The sequence below is a fragment of the Hyaena hyaena genome, unplaced genomic scaffold (assembly GCF_003009895.1).
Source record: "Hyaena hyaena isolate Hyena2069 unplaced genomic scaffold, ASM300989v1 scaffold_123, whole genome shotgun sequence".
NCBI classification, from domain to species: domain Eukaryota; kingdom Metazoa; phylum Chordata; class Mammalia; order Carnivora; family Hyaenidae; genus Hyaena; species Hyaena hyaena.
Window position 1 is genome coordinate 1106243 of NW_024080756.1, and position 15403 is coordinate 1121645.

At 48.4% G+C, this 15403-nt stretch overlaps 1 protein-coding gene across 1 annotated transcript in view; it reads right to left on the bottom strand.

Moving 5' to 3' along the window:
* BEND3 (BEN domain containing 3) overlaps positions 1–9988 on the bottom strand; it is a 37680-nt gene extending 27692 nt beyond the window's left edge. Inside the window, exon 1 of the mRNA XM_039237381.1 lies at positions 9673–9988. The gene's annotated coding sequence lies outside the window, so the exon portion shown is untranslated. The remainder of the gene's footprint in view (positions 1–9672) is intronic.
* Between the last annotated feature and the right edge of the window lie 5415 nt (positions 9989–15403).

Consider the following 15403-nt stretch of genomic DNA (forward strand, 5'->3'; position numbering starts at 1 on the left):
GAGAGAGAGAGAGAGAGACAGTGTGAGCAGGGGAGGGTCAGAGAGAGAAGGAGACAGAATCTGAAGCAGGCTCCAGGCTCCGAGCTGTCAGCACAGAGCCCGATGCGGGGCTCGAACTCACGAACCGTGAGATCATGACCTGAGCGGAAGTTGGACGCTTAACCAACTGAGCCACCCAGGCACCCCTATTATGGTTGTTTTTAAATGAATTAGCAAATATTTAAACATTTTTCTATTTTAATTTCTAACAGTAAATACTGACAGATACAACCTATCTAAACAAAGGCTCTTTGGGGTCTTCAGTAATTTTTAAGCATATAAAGATGCAGAAACTGGAAGATTTAAGATCCTGTTCCTTGCTTTTCTCACTTGATATATCATGGAAATTTCTCTATCACTTCTTTTTTTAGCTTGCATTCCCTCCAGAAGCAGATTGGGAGACAAGGATCTGGAGGGAGCAGAGTCTCTGGGAGGAGACAGTCAGGGGGCTTCCGTGGCGGAATGAGCTCCCTGGCTACAGGCAGTGCTGAGGGTGCTAACAGAGGGGTCCAACAGGGCCAACCCGGCCCAGTGAGGAAGCCCCTGGAAGGCAGAAACTGCTATGCCATTCTCTTCACACCCTTCACCTCACTGCCCAGTGCTCTGCATACTCGGTGAGAATCAATAGCAACAATAGCCTACTATGTAGAAGGAGCTTTACAGTAAAAGAACTTCACCTAACCATCCCATGTGGATTGGAAATCTCATTTTATAAGTCAGGAAACTGAGGCACAGTTTTAGACACACAACAGACCGTAGAGATGAGCTCCTTGTATAGGCATGGGATCTAAGGCCCAGAAAGGTTGGGAATATGCTCAAGTCCCCGCTGCCCAGTGCTTTGGTGGCTACACCCCCCCACCCCCACTGTGTGACAGGAGCCGCTAGTGTCAGTGAGGGGACTGTCCTCTGTGCAGGAGATGACCGACCACAGAGCTTATTTACAGGGACTGATCACGACCAACACAAGTCGAGACGGAGGGCCTGGAGAAGGAAGATGGAACTCTGGAGCCTCTGTCAGAGGGGAGGCTGGGAAACCGGCGTCAGATAAAAGTAACAGGAAGGAAAGAGCGCTCAGAACCCAAGGTTAGGAGATATTACATTAGGGTTTCTATAACAACCGTAACTCACATCTAGTAAACACAGGCTGCCTGCCACAGCTGTGCAGGAGACCACCAATGCCTACAATTTTGTGACCTGGATACAAATAATTTTAGGCTCTGGTTTATACCTACCAGACTTTTTTCCTTCGGAGTTGGGGAGAAATAACATTAAAGCAAATTCTAGGTGAAAGAAAAGTCTACTCTGAAAAGAACTTCGTCAATGCTTAAATGGACAAATCTTGATCTTCCGTATTGCTTTCAGCTTCTAAGGACCTGTAACCAAATCTCTGTCACTTACAGAGCCTCACACACTTGAAAGTTATGCTATGCAGTCGCCTCTATGAGCAGAGGCCGGAGGGCAGAGAACTGGGGCCAGAGCTCTGCTACCTCAAAGGGGATCTTAGGCTGAGCACACGCAGGACTGAGTGTCAGTCTGAGGGTGGAGGTCCTGGGGCAGAAGCCCTCCACAGCCATTAGCTGTTATTATTTACTGATAAATTCCACAAAAAGCTGCTGAGAAAGTGGGAGGGACAACAAACTGAATGTGACCCGGATTGAGATCCCCTTTGATCACTATTGTTATTTCTATTATACAACTTGAGGATGTGAACTTTGAAACATTCTCTCAACACAGGAATCCAAAGCCTCTATTGACAGAAAGAGCCGAGCATTAAATTATGTGTAAAGATTCAAAATCATTTGTTCATTACAGGGCTACCCAGTCAATAACAACATACTTCAAAGTTCACTGGGGAGATGTCAACTGCGTAATTAAAAAATGCCATAAAGCAGCTGGAAGGAAATATGCCAAAATGTTAATTACCTCCAATTAGGAAATTATGGATGATTTTTTTCCCTTAATATTTCCTTCTACTTTCCAAAGTAGGCATGAAATTCTTTGGAAACAGAAATTTTTAAAAATGAAAAAAAAAAAAGAAGTCTTACAATATGAATATAGAATACAGCCAGGGCATATTCTAACTTAGGCTTACACACAGCAACAAGGTAATTATGTAAAATCAAATCATTTAACTTTTAAACATTTAAAATATCAATAGTCTTAAGAATCAATATACAACTGACAAACCAGTAAAGACCTTTCATTTCATACCTGTCTCTGAATTATTGCTTCTGAAGGTATAAAATGCTCCTCAGTGTGGGGAGAAAGAGAGATCAGAAAAAAAATCCTCAGATCATAAGCCTGGTTGCGAATAAGAAGGGAAGAAAGGAGATCGCTTTTGAACCATAAGGAAATGTCATTTCCTGGTGGGTACCTTACAGGCTCTATCAATGCATTTGCCTGATACTTGAAGGATTTTTCAAAATAAGGCAGATTTCATGGAAGGAAAAAATGAAACAAGACAAAACCCAAAAAACCAGAGCACGTCTTCTGGATCAGGGCTCAAAGGCCAGGTCACTGGAGAGTTTGTGGCTGGCCGGGGAAACGAATGGCCTGGCCGGCAGCTGAGCAGTTCACCAGGGCAGGGGCCTAACTTGCTGGGTTTCAGTTAAAACGTGGTCCTTTCAGGGCACCTGGGTGGCTCAGATGGTTGACCCAGACTTGTGATATTGGCTCAGGTCGTGATTTCTGCTCAGGTCGTGATCCCAGGGTCGTGGGATGGAGCCTCGCGCCAGGCTCTGCGCTCAGTGTGAAGCCTCCTTAAGACTCTCCCTCTCTTTAAAAATTAAATTACATTAAAAAAACAAACAGAAAAATGTGGTCTCTTTTTACAAGGCTCTCCTCTGTCTGAGCACCCTGGGAGATGTCCTGACCCGCCTCTGGGGCCCTCCTTCCCTGGCTCCTCAAACCTGGCCCAGACCAGGCAAGCAGAGGCCTGCTCTGAGGGGCGGGGCTCCAGGATGAAGGAGCAGCAGGCGCGGGGAGAGGGCAGGGCCGGAGGTCTGCAGAGCTGGGACCGGCTGGACCACGGAAAAAGGAAGATGTGGTGAGGTGACCGGCTCGAGGCGGGGCTAAGGAGTCTCACAGAACCTGACTTGGGGAATTCTTCTGGCCGGGAGCTGAATACAAGAGCCCAGGAGGGACAGCAGGGGTCACCTGCAGCGCGGATTCCTTGCCAAAGCCCCGCTGCCTTCGCGCGCTCCTGGGTCTCCCCCCTAAACGTCCCACAGGTGTCGGAAGGGCAACGTTTCTCCAGTGCCGCGCTGCGGGGGCCAGGAGTGGCCAGGGGGCCTCTCCATCCAGTTCCTTCCAGAGAACCAGTGCTCCCGAGAGAGCAGCCGGGCCAGGCCCCTTGTGAGAGCAGCTCGAGGCTAATCCGAGGCGCCAGGGGCTTGTGGCTGGCCAGGCCTCACCCCAGGACCAGCGGCAGGCCTAGAAATGGGAAGTACTTGGGCTTCCTGAAACCTCGAGGTTCCAATCCCAGCCAGCTGACTCAGGATTCTGGCCCAAGTAAATCTGAAACGTCCAGTGAACTCAGTGTTGGCCACTGGGCTGAGCGGGCTGGGCCGCTGCTGGTCCAGGAAAAGGGGGAGGGGGTGAGGTGAGGGCTGCAGCCCTGACCTCAGGCCGCCCAGGGGGGCAGATCCTCCCCACCTCCCAGGTCCTGTTTTCAGATGTAAAGTGAGGCGAACCCTCACCACAGGAAGGGCTGCTAGAGAATGTGGGCCCCAGGAGAGCAGTGTGATGGGGACCTGAGTGCGGCGCTGCCGCGTGCGGAGGGCAGAGTGGGGAAAATACGCTCGGGCCATTTTAATGGCGTCACTAATAAATCCTCAGGATTTAAAAAGTTTGAGACCTAACTGAACCTCACTTCATCCTTTTCACGACTGATCTGACTTCGTCTACCTGTCACATGGATTTTAAAAAGTGAGCGCAGGCAGAGGACAGCAGCTAACATTCCGGGCCCACGGTCTGTTTTCCATGCTAACCCACACAGTCCCCACAAGAGCCCTCTTATTTCACGGGGATAGAACCGGGGAGGGCGGCCTTCTGGGCCTCGCCTGGGGCGGTGGGGGGGGGAGGTACAGGAAGCGTGAAGACGGAAGGGACGGAGGTGGACTCTGGGGCGATGGCTTCGTTCCAGCCTTCCAAGAAGAGCTGAGACCGAGAGGGACATGACCTTGGCACGCTTTGCGTTCTCCCTTCCCTGGGAGCACCCATCTGTAGGCCGGGCTGTGCTGCAGAGCAAGTCAAGTGGCCGGCCAGGCCCCTGGACCACCAGAGGAGAGGGACCAGTGCAGCTGACCTCAAACTGAACTTCAGTCCCAACTGAACTTTAGAGTCAGAAAGAATCAGGTGAAAACCCTGGCTCCACCTACGTCTAGCTTGTGACGCTTACCCACCCTCGGTTTTTTCCTCTGTAAAATGGGGCTGAACACATGACCCCTCCTCAAGAGCTCTTGTGAAAATGACAAACGAGAGAGTGACTGAGACATAGTACTTAGTGTTATCCATCATAAAGCCCTTTAAAAAGATTATTTTTCAAAGTGCATTTTCACAATGAATATTTTTTAAAACTGCAAAATTAAATAATATGGCTTAAAGCTTTTAAAAGTTTTAGTAACTTTTCTTTTAAATGAAAGATAACAACCGGAAGGGGGCGAAATCAAATAAAATGCTCTCCCTAAGGACTGGAAGAATGTTCCCATGCCATCTGCTCTTGCCGGGCCCGGGGCTTACAGAAACGGCTGGGAGTCTCGGGGCTCTCAGAACCCGGCCCTCTTGGCAGTGGCATCCTGCCCAGGGGACTTGCAGGACATGTTTGCAATTTGTTTTTATTTTTAGACACATCTGCAAATGCAGTTTGAAAAATACTAGTCCTCACAAAAACCAGGGCAATTCCCACTGCCACCCAGAGTCTTCTAAAGCTGTAATTGCTGCCGCCTTCCTCACTCAGAGTACAACCGCATCTCCCTGAAAAGCTCAGGGGTACAACCTCGGCCCTGCCTGCTTGCGATTTGGGGTCTTACCCTTCAGACACTGTCTTGTGTGAATGTGACTAAATGTGAGGTCTTCCTCAGCCAAGCCATTACTAGTAAGCCCTTCATGAGGCCAAGAAGGGCCACCTCCTTCGACATCGATAATAAGAGGTGCCAGACTTCTGACTTTAACCTTGGCACCCAGAAGCTGGGGCTCAAGGAGGAAAAGAGGGCCCGCACGTCCCAGCAGTCACCCATGTGACTGACTGGACAATGGTGACTAATTTTCCTAGGAGGCCTAAGCTGAGTTTCCTCTGTACTTCCCACTTTTTCAAGTGCATTGTCTTGTGACCACGAGCTAATTAGAGTTGGGGCACAGTCATTTGTAAATACCTCCCTCCCCCAAGCCTCTATCTTCCCATTCACCGGCTCCATGCTCAAACCAACAGCCCCTTGCATACAAGAAAGACCAGGGGCCCTTGGCACGGGACTCCCGATTTTGAGGTTGTGAGTTTATGCCCCACACTGGGTGTAGAGGTTACTTAAAGAAATAACTAAATGCACACTAGTGCAGCCACTCTGGAAAAGTGTGGAGGTTCCTCACAAAATTAAAAATAGAACTACCCTATGACCCAGCAATAGCCATAGTAGGAATTTTTCCAAAGGATACAAGAGTGTTGATTCATAGGGGTACATGTACCCCAATGTTTATAGCAGTGCTATCAACTGATGAATGGATAAAGAAGATATGGCGTACGTACACGTGTATACACACACACACACACACCGGACTACTACTCAGCAATGAAAAAGAAATCTTACCATTTGCAACAACATGGATGGAACTGGAGGGCATTACGTTAAGTGAAATAAGTTGGTCAGAAAAAGACAGATACCCTGTACTTTCACTCATATGTGAAATTTGAGAAACTTAACAGAAAGCCATAGGGAAAGGGAAAGAAAAATAAGTTACAAACACAGAGAGAGGCAAATCATAAGAGACTCTTAAATACAGAGAACAAATTGAGGGTTAATGGGGCGGGGAAAATTGGAGATGGGTATTGAGGGAGGCACTTGTAGGGATGAGCACTGGGTGTTGTATGTAAATAATGAATCGCGGGAATCTACTCCCGAAGCCAAGCCTACACTGTATACGCTGTATGTTAACTGGACAATAAATTATTTTTAAAAATTAAAAAATAAAAACTAAAAAAATAGAAATAAAAACTTAAGAAAAAAAAAAAAAGACCAAGAAGTAATTTATTCAAATTGAGCAGGGGCGCCTGGGTGGCTCAGTCGGTTAAGCGTCTGACTTCGACTCAGGTCATGATCTCACGTGGGTTCGAGCCCCGCGTTGGGCTCTGTGCTGACAGCTAGCTCAGAGCCTGGAGCCTGTTTCAGATTCTGTGTCTCCCTCTCTCTCTGACCCTCCCCTGTTAATGCTCTCTCTCTCTCTTTCAGAAATAAATAAAAAACATTAAAAAATTTAAAAATAAACTGAGCAATCAATGTCTTTATAGATCCCGATGCAACTGTGTTTCACTGGCCCCTGAGAATTGAAAATGAGGTGAGAGAAGGGGCAACACTGGGAGACAACATTGGTAGAGAACTGACTGACTTTTAATACACGTGTTTCAAGTTGGATTGAAAATGAAGGGTGAGCTGCTGAGAAAAACTCAGCTCTAAAACAATAGTTTGTAAAAGCTCTGATCATTCAGTGACTAACGTGCCAGGCATGTACCACCCTCCAAGTGAAATAGCACCTCTCTGGTTTGAAACACTGAAGGCCTGATGCCAGAATGGAGCACTCGCAGCTTGGCATTTGCCCGTCATGTGTGGCAGCTAAGTTCCAGAAACCACAAGTGCTCTGAGCTGAAATAATGTTGCAAGAGATACTGGAGCATCAGAAGGGGGAGAAGAGCGACTGTCCCTCCAATCTGGAAGAGGAAAGAAATAGCAAGAGGGAGGTGATACTCACAAAGTACATAAAATACCCAGTTTGGGTGTGTGTGTGTGTGAGAGAGAGAGACTTTAAAATTTTGTTTTATTTTCATGTTTATTTATTTTTGAGGGAGAGAGAGAGAGCAAGCAGGAGAGGGGCAGAGAAAGAGGGAGAAAGAGGATCCCAAGAGGGCTCAGTGCTGAGAACACAGAGTCCGGGTGCTTGAACTCATGAACCTTGAGGTCATGACCTGAGCTGAAGTCAGACGCTTAACCAACTGAGCCACCCAGGTGGCCCTTTAAATTTTATTTAAAAAAAAAAACCATGAAAAAAAAACCTGTCATACAGTAAGATTTACTCCGGGTGGGGGGAGGGTGTACAGTTCTGTGAAAGCGAACACACATACATATACATCCCTGTAACCACCAGCAAGGGGCAGTCACAGAAAAGTTTCATGAACCAGAAGATTAATTAATTCTACAAATAAAATCCCCCAAACTTACCTGAGCTAATAAGGGACACAATGAATAAAAAGGGTGGCAACCATAATTCACCACCTGTTATCACAGTTAGGTGCCAGGAAAAAAGAAAATGCTAAACCCCAACCTCCCATACACTAGCACCAAGTTATTTTTGCTGGTTGGCTACCAACCTCACATGTTTCTACAGGACAAAATTTGAGGTATTTAAAAGACACATCCCCAGAGTTTTCATCATGGTGTCAATTCAATTCATAAAAGCTTATTGTTTACTTTTTCACTGCTTGAGGCGCTTTTCAGTCAGCTCTAAAAAGTGACAAGTGGGACATTCTTCAGATTAAATTTTCACCTAATTGAACCTCTCGGGATTGATTCTATTTCTTAATTATTATACATTCTGCAATTCCTTTGCTCATGTAAGGCATGTTTAGGAACCTAGAAGTGACCAAAAGGGATAGTATTAATGAATGTGGCAATGTGGGACCCTGAATAGGTTATTGGGATGATTACCTTGTGTACTAGGTCATAAGTGGTCTCTCTTTGCTCTAACTACTGCTTTGGGGGAGGGGGGGGAGGGACATAGAACTTGTTTGTTAAATTACTTCAGCAAAGGGATGGGTGTCTCTAGTAAAACTCACATTCAGTGGTGGAGAGTCTAGGTGACAGATTAATTAAAGGCCCTAGATTTATCCGTGAACTTCATTTAAAGGGCCACACAGACACGAGCTAACTCACTAGTAGAAACAGGCTGCACTTAACCCCACCTTTCTTCTGGAACCCAAGAGGCTCTCCATTCATTTAGCAAAGATTTATTGAGCACCTACTAAGTTATCCGGCACTAGGTTGGTGGCTGGAAAAAAAAAATCTGAAGATACAAGATCTTGCACACATCGCAGTAGGAGGGGCAAGAAAAGCTGCCAGAGTTCTGTAGGGTGACATGAAATCGCGAACTAGGGATGGATGCTTAAACAAAACAAACAAAAACGTAGGGGGCTGGGAGTGCAGATAACAAAAGAACCTCCTCCATCCCCCTCTCATATACCGAACAAGCCAGAGAGCTCACTTCCTTGCCTCAGTTTCCTGCACCCGCAGCTTTCGGGCACGGTAAACATTCAAAAGTCACTTTAAGAAGGTGAAGTTGAACATTACCAACTCGGAAGCGCTTAGCCCTATTCCGTGCACCCCAGGCTGGTTAGCCTTCGCGTGTAACATTCTTCCAGACGTGCCACCTGAGCAGTCAAACTCTTTCACCCCTGTAAAAACACCTTGTAAAAACCTGTATGTCGCGGCACACAAGGCCCATCACAAGCACTGCTGCACAGCTCACCGATAAGGCGAGGGCGAAGTCTGCGTGGGAAATCACGTTTACAATAAAGAGGGAAAGGGGGCGGGCGATCACGAGGAGCGGCGAGCGCCCTGGGCTCCAGCTCCGCGGCTGGCCGGGAAGGCCTCGCGCCAGCCCGGGTGCACACCCAGGGCGCCGGGCCCGCCTCCAGCTCCCGGGCAGCGGGAACCGCGAACCGCGCCGTGGACTGCAGGGGAGGGAGCGCCGCGCCCCCTGGCGGCGGGGCCCGTCTCCGTCCGCTCCCGGCCGCCGCCGCCGTAGCCGCCGGCCTGCCTTGCTCCATTTGCAGACTCCGGAGACAGCGTCCCTCCGAACGGCGGCTTCTCCGGCCTCCGGCTCCCCGCTCCGCATCACCCCTCCAGTCCCCGCCCCCTGCTCCTGCTCTGACACCCCCTTCTACACGCCGAGCCGTGCCGTGCCCCGCCGCAGCCCGGCCGAGCGCGAGCGCCGAGCCCACCGCGGGCTCCGCCAAGCCTTCCGGCGGCCCCGGCCGCTCCATCGCGGCGCCAGGCAGGGGTGCGGGGCCCGCGCAAGGCGCGAGTGGGGCGGACGGCGGCGGCGCGGACCGTTCCACTCCGCGTCCCCCCCCCGCCCCCGCGCGGCGCGCGTGCTCCCCGGAACGCCATGGAGCCGCCGCGTTCCGAGCGGGCACAAAGGGGCGCGCGGCACAATGGGCGCGGCGAGCCCGTGGGCGCCGGGCGCCCGCTCCGGCGACTCGGCCCTGCGCGGGGGTGGGCGCTCCTGCCGGCGGGCGCGCTCAGGGCAGCCCCCCTTCGCGTCCCCTCCCCTGCTCCCGCCCCCACCCCGGCATGGATGTTGCAGCCACTCGCCCGTCCGTCTGCCCCGGAGCCGCCACCGCGCGGCCGGCTTGATCCGCCCCGCACTTACCTGGGACGCGAGTTCTGTACTTTGCAGAGCGGGCCCGCGCCGAGTTTGGGCGCCACGTGGGGGGGGTGGGGGAGCGCGGGACCGGAGAGTGGGGGCCGCGCGCGGAGGGCCTGGCCGGGGCGGCCCGGGGAGTTGCTGGGGGCGGCGGGAGGGCGCCGTGTATTTTCCCCTCTCTTTGTGTGTGTCCGTGCGCTGCGCTCTCGCGTGACGTGACGGGACTCCGTGTGTCATTTCCGCACAAGGACACAGGAGCCCCCGCTGCAGTGGAACCACAACCCCTCCGCCCCCACCCCTGGCCCGCCCCTCCCCCTCAGCGGGGCACACGCGGGACCGGCGGCGGCGCTCGGGCGTGAACGGCCGCGGCGGGGAGCTGGGGCGCGCGCTCCGGGGACCCGGGCGGCCCTGCGCGCTCGTCCGGCGCCGCGCCGCTCCACGTGGGCCCGCGCCGGCGGCCCGCGGTGGGGGCGGCGGCTGCGAAACCCACGGCGCGCCCGGCCAGCGCTGCCTAACAATGTCCCCAGCACACCGTGTGTTCTCCCCCCGCGAGTCATTGCTCTAAAACGTGGTTGCTCAGACCCGAGGAGTTTGACCTGAAAAGCCTCTTTTTCGACTTTTTTTTTTTTTTCCCTCCGCGGGACGGCGACTCTGCGGGTCGGTCCTTCCCTCGCGCCCGCGTCTCTCCTGGGTTTTTGGCATCCCGAGCGTGGCCCCGGCCTTCGGGGCGGATGTTCCCGCGCCGCGGTCCGCACAAAGACCTCGGGGCGCCGGGACCCGGGTGGCCCCCGAGGCCCCGCGGGGCCGGCATGGAGTCTGGCGGGGCGCGGGAGAGCGACTCTGGCGCTGGGAAACGCTTGCTCTGGCCACTCCCCCAGCAGGGTGGCCGCCCTCTGTTGTAAGCCTGTGCTGAAAATCTGCCTTCTACTTGTAACCCGAAGTTTTGAGGTTTGAGGCTACAGAGCGAGAGATTTCAGAAGTGCGCGCGCTCGCAGACCCACATGCCACGGGATATCTGCGCCGGGCGCTTAAAATAGAAAAACACGAGTCACCAACTCAATAAAGGCGGATTCTTTCTACTCCTGACTCCCGGACTGTAGATTCCAATTGATTAATACGAAACCTATCCCTCGAGTATTAAGTCTCAGCGACTTTGAAGGGGTGTGGCGGGGGAGGGGGGAGCTCAGGGAAGCCCAATCCAACAGTTAAACCACGATTATATTTTAGGCAAAGGATGAGAATGTAGATTTTTTTTAATCCTTTAATTTGCCGGTCGGAGTAAATATAAAAAGAAAAATGCAAATGATCCCATCTGCTGCTCACAGCTGACTGGCTGCAAGAGAGGACCATGTGGCCCAGCCCTGCGCGGTCAGTGAATAGGTAGAATAGATTTTAAAAGAAGGCATATGCTGGCTCCTTGCTGCCCAGGCGCGGGGAGGGTTTGAATTAATGTATAGTTTTGGATTACCGTATCCTCCGGACCACTCCAGTTGGGAATTTAGTAATTATGCGAGTTCCTTCCCTTCGGATTTGAAATCTAAAGGCACACGGTTATCTAAGACCTTTGAGGAACTACGTGGAACATTCTGGAGCTGTATTTGGATAGCCCATTTTGAGAAGTCAGTACTAATTGCTATGCAAAATTAGCAAGCCTCCGGGAGAACCGAGCCCTGCATCCAGGGGGTGCTTTTATAAAAGAATCCATACGTGCTCAGTGTCATTCAAAACAGGATGATGAAAAGAATGGGGCCGAGATAGCAGCCCTTCAAATTCAAAAGACTTGAGACGCCCTATCTACATTTAAAATAGGGCGGAGGGAGGAAGGGAGGAGGACAGCTTGGGGCAGAATGGTTAATTTATACATTCCCAGAAGACCGAATGGAGGCACTTCGCTTTCTGCCGGGAACTTGACTTTTACACTCGCACATTAAATAACACGTATGATACACTACATCGCTTGACTCACATAAGAGATACAGCAGTTTTGGTCTCACCTTCAATTTAATGTGACAGTTATAATTAGAATTTAAAGAGTATAAATTGCATTTCATTAGTTCAGTTTTCTAGGATTTCCCAGTAGAAGAGTTAGGAAGAGTTAAGAGTAACATTTAAGCTCACTTTGCATTTTTAAACCACTTTACAGAAGTGGTTTAAAAATGTAAAATGACCTTGTTACATTTTTACCAAGGGGACTAGATGAAATATGTTGTGAAGATCTATATCTTAGCCAGCCCTTCACAGTGATAATCCAGGTATTTAAGGAGAAATTCAATAAAACCATAGAAATCAACATTTTTTGTTATATTTGAAACCAGAGATTTTGTCAAATACAACAATTTTATTAATGAATAGCATTTAAGACAAGCAGCACGCTTACCTGAAAGAGCTTTTTAAAACATCTCTTAGGAAATGACAAAGTGACCTTGAGTATTATTGTAAATCATGCATCTTAATTTGCATAACTGGATCAATCTACCTAACAAAGTAAGCTATTCATTCCAAATTACTAACAGAAATGGAAATCATGCTATCTAGGAAATTACCTACCTTCAAATGGTTTTATAGGTTCTTTGTGTTTTGTTTAATAAGGAGGAAAATAGTACATAAAGGTGAAAACAATGCCTGTGTTGGAATAGTTGTATCTCAAATGTTATTTTGGAGCCTTTAAAAAATAATAGGTAAATGTGAATTTACATGTGCATAAACATGGAGTAAGATGGGGAGAGGAATGGAGATAAAAAACACAATTCCTGCCTAACACAACCCTAAGAAGTCATGGTTCATAGGGATGTGTGTAAAGACCTGGGGGGGGGGGGGAAACTGTGAGTTTTAGATATCTCCTTGATTGGAAATTTCTTAATTAGAAATGTGTTTTTCAAGATTTCAGATTAAAGCTGCTGCAGTTGATCTAATGAACTCATTTCCAATTTTACCTGAGTGAAATGCAGCAGGGGAGAATTGACTAGTTGGCCATATAAAGGATTCACATAAAGCAGTAACTATAAAAACTCAAATGGAAAATTGCACAGCATTTAATGAAGAATGGGATATATATAGTGTAAATATATATAATTAAGAGTGGCAGACAGACATTAGGTTTCAGATATCTTTGAACTGTTATTCTAAAGGTTTATATCATCGCTAAAACATATTTATAGTTGCCAAGACAATATTTAGTAGGGCTTTTTTTTTTCTCAGTAGTTAAGTCTTAAAACAACGCAACAGATTTCACTGTTACTTGTGAGACATTTCCACTTTATTTCTTGCCTGCTGGATGTATAATTTTGCCAATTCTTCAACTTCAAACAGAAGTAGCTGACAGATCCAGATTCCATGAGTACTGACAACAGAAAAGAAGGAAAAAAAAGAAAGGAAGTAGGAACATGTATCAACTTTATTAAACAGAACTTATGGAAAGACACACCTTGAAAAGTAACTTGCAAAACTGGCTTTTGTTTGGGAAATCAACCTTGGGGAGTTAAGTTTTACCCCTTGTGTTCCAGAGGCGGGGGGGGGGGGGGGGAGGGATGCTGGGGTAGGCGAACTACCTTTAGTGGAATCCTGAACCAGTAAACGACCCAGTGTGGGGCTAACAAATACGTTTCGAATGAAAAAGCTGCAGAGAATTTGTGCTGGGCAGTTCTCCTTCTGTGTTTAAGAACTATTTAATAATTTATAACGGCTTGAGACTTTTAAGCACCCAACACAGCCATTAGTATCTGATTTGAGTTGAATATCTGGCTTGCACAATAGGATTCTGCAAAAAGAAATGTTAGGGAGAGCGAAAATTGCTGCGGTCCCCCTCTCAATTTCAAGCCCTTGAGAAAACAAATGCCAATCCTAACTGTGGCTCATTCTGAGCCCAGGGCTGGCTGGAGGCGTTGGCAGCCACCAGGGCCCCCACGCCCAGAGGGCTGCCCAAGGGCCTGCAGTCAAGGAGTCCCCACACTGATCACACAGATGAGGCGACAGGCAGGAAGCAAGGAGCAAGGAGAGGCTGGATTCCCAGCCAATCAGAACCCATTAAACAAAAAGAAAAAGGAGACTTACTACTCTAGTAACCAGCCAATTTTTAAGAAATTATTTTATGCTGTAGGTCAAAAGATTCTTTAAATGAAATGATACACACACACACACACTCTTTTGTTTTGTTTTATGTAACCTACCTAAAAAGTCTTTTCTGTACAATGAAACACCTCATAGAAATGAACTCGAGATCCAGTGAGTCTACGTCTAGGAATCCATCCCGGGGAAATACTCAACCAAAGCTACATTTACAAGGATGTTCATTGCAGGATCCTTCATGTTAGCAAAAAAAGAAAAAAAAAGGGAGAGAATTTGAAAAGTTGTTGAATGAATGACACACGCTATGGCATACCCCGTAGGCTTTAGTAAGAGGAAAAGTATTCTTTTTTTATCGGTACAGAGGAATGTCTTTGCACATTTATTGAGTAAAAAGAAAATTAGAGATCTATGTGAAAGAGGACTTCAGCCGCCTCCATTTTGACTGCATACTTTTCAGTTGGGTTCTTTGCGGTTTAGGCAGAAGACCCTGAGGGCAAATCATCTCCTGATGAGAACTGAAACACTCCCCTGAAGCCATAAGGGCGGCCCTGAGCCTATGAGACACCACCCACGATTGACTCCAGGGCAAGGATCAATTTGACCTTCACTTCCTGCCTGCACTGCCCTCATACCTTTACCCCACATTTTCCTTTTTTTTAAAAGATTTTTTTAAATGTTTATTTATTTTTGAGAGACAGAGAGCGTGAGCAGGGGAGGGGCAGAGAGAGAAGGAGACACAGAATCCGAAGCAGGCTCCAGGCTCTGACCCCGATGTGGGGCTCGAACCCACAAACTGAGATCATGACATGAGCTGAAGTTGAACGCTTAGCCGACTGAGCCACCCAGGTGCCCCTGCCCCACATTTTACTTATATAAACCTGGAAGTATTTTCAGCACGTTGAAGACGGTCTTTGGGATGATAGTCCGCAGTCTTCCTGGCGTTGACCTCACAGAAATAAATTCTTCGTGTTTACTACTAGTTTCTCTGCCTTTGGATTTTGTTAGGCGAGTGGCCTAACCTGGTCTGTTCGGGGTCCCTGGAGCCAGGTGCTCTTTTACCCCTGTGCCCTGGCTACATACATAATGTAATCCAATTTTTGTAAGAAAAAGAAAAACATGCATATATTTCAGTGTAAATAGAACAGATCTGGAAAACACAGGGCTTACAGTGGTTTCCCCTGAAGCAGAGGATGGTAGGGAGGAGAGGAATGTTTACTTTTTCACATGGTACCTTTGTGTAATGTTGGATTTTATTGTTTCCCCATAATGAGCATCCATTGCTTTTGTAGCTCTTTCCCCCTCCCACAGACTAAAACCTGAGTCTTCACCATGGCCTTCAGAGCAAAAGTCACCCTGGGGTATTTCTAAGTCCTGCAGAGCTAGTGTGAGAGTCTGGATTTACTCCTGTCACCAGGCTTCCCTTTATCTACATGTTCTGATGAAAAAAAAAAAATACATCGTAATAATAATGCTCCTAAAGTAAATGTGGCATTTGGCTATAGAATCCACGGCTCCCTTTCCCTAAGATTTTGAATTGTCAACCCGGTATTTTAGAGAAGTAACTGTATATATGTATATACATATGCGTGCGTGCACACGCACACACACACACACGCAAGGATTTCCCTTGAATCATCTGAAAAACAGTAAACTCCGACTGCTTGATTCTACC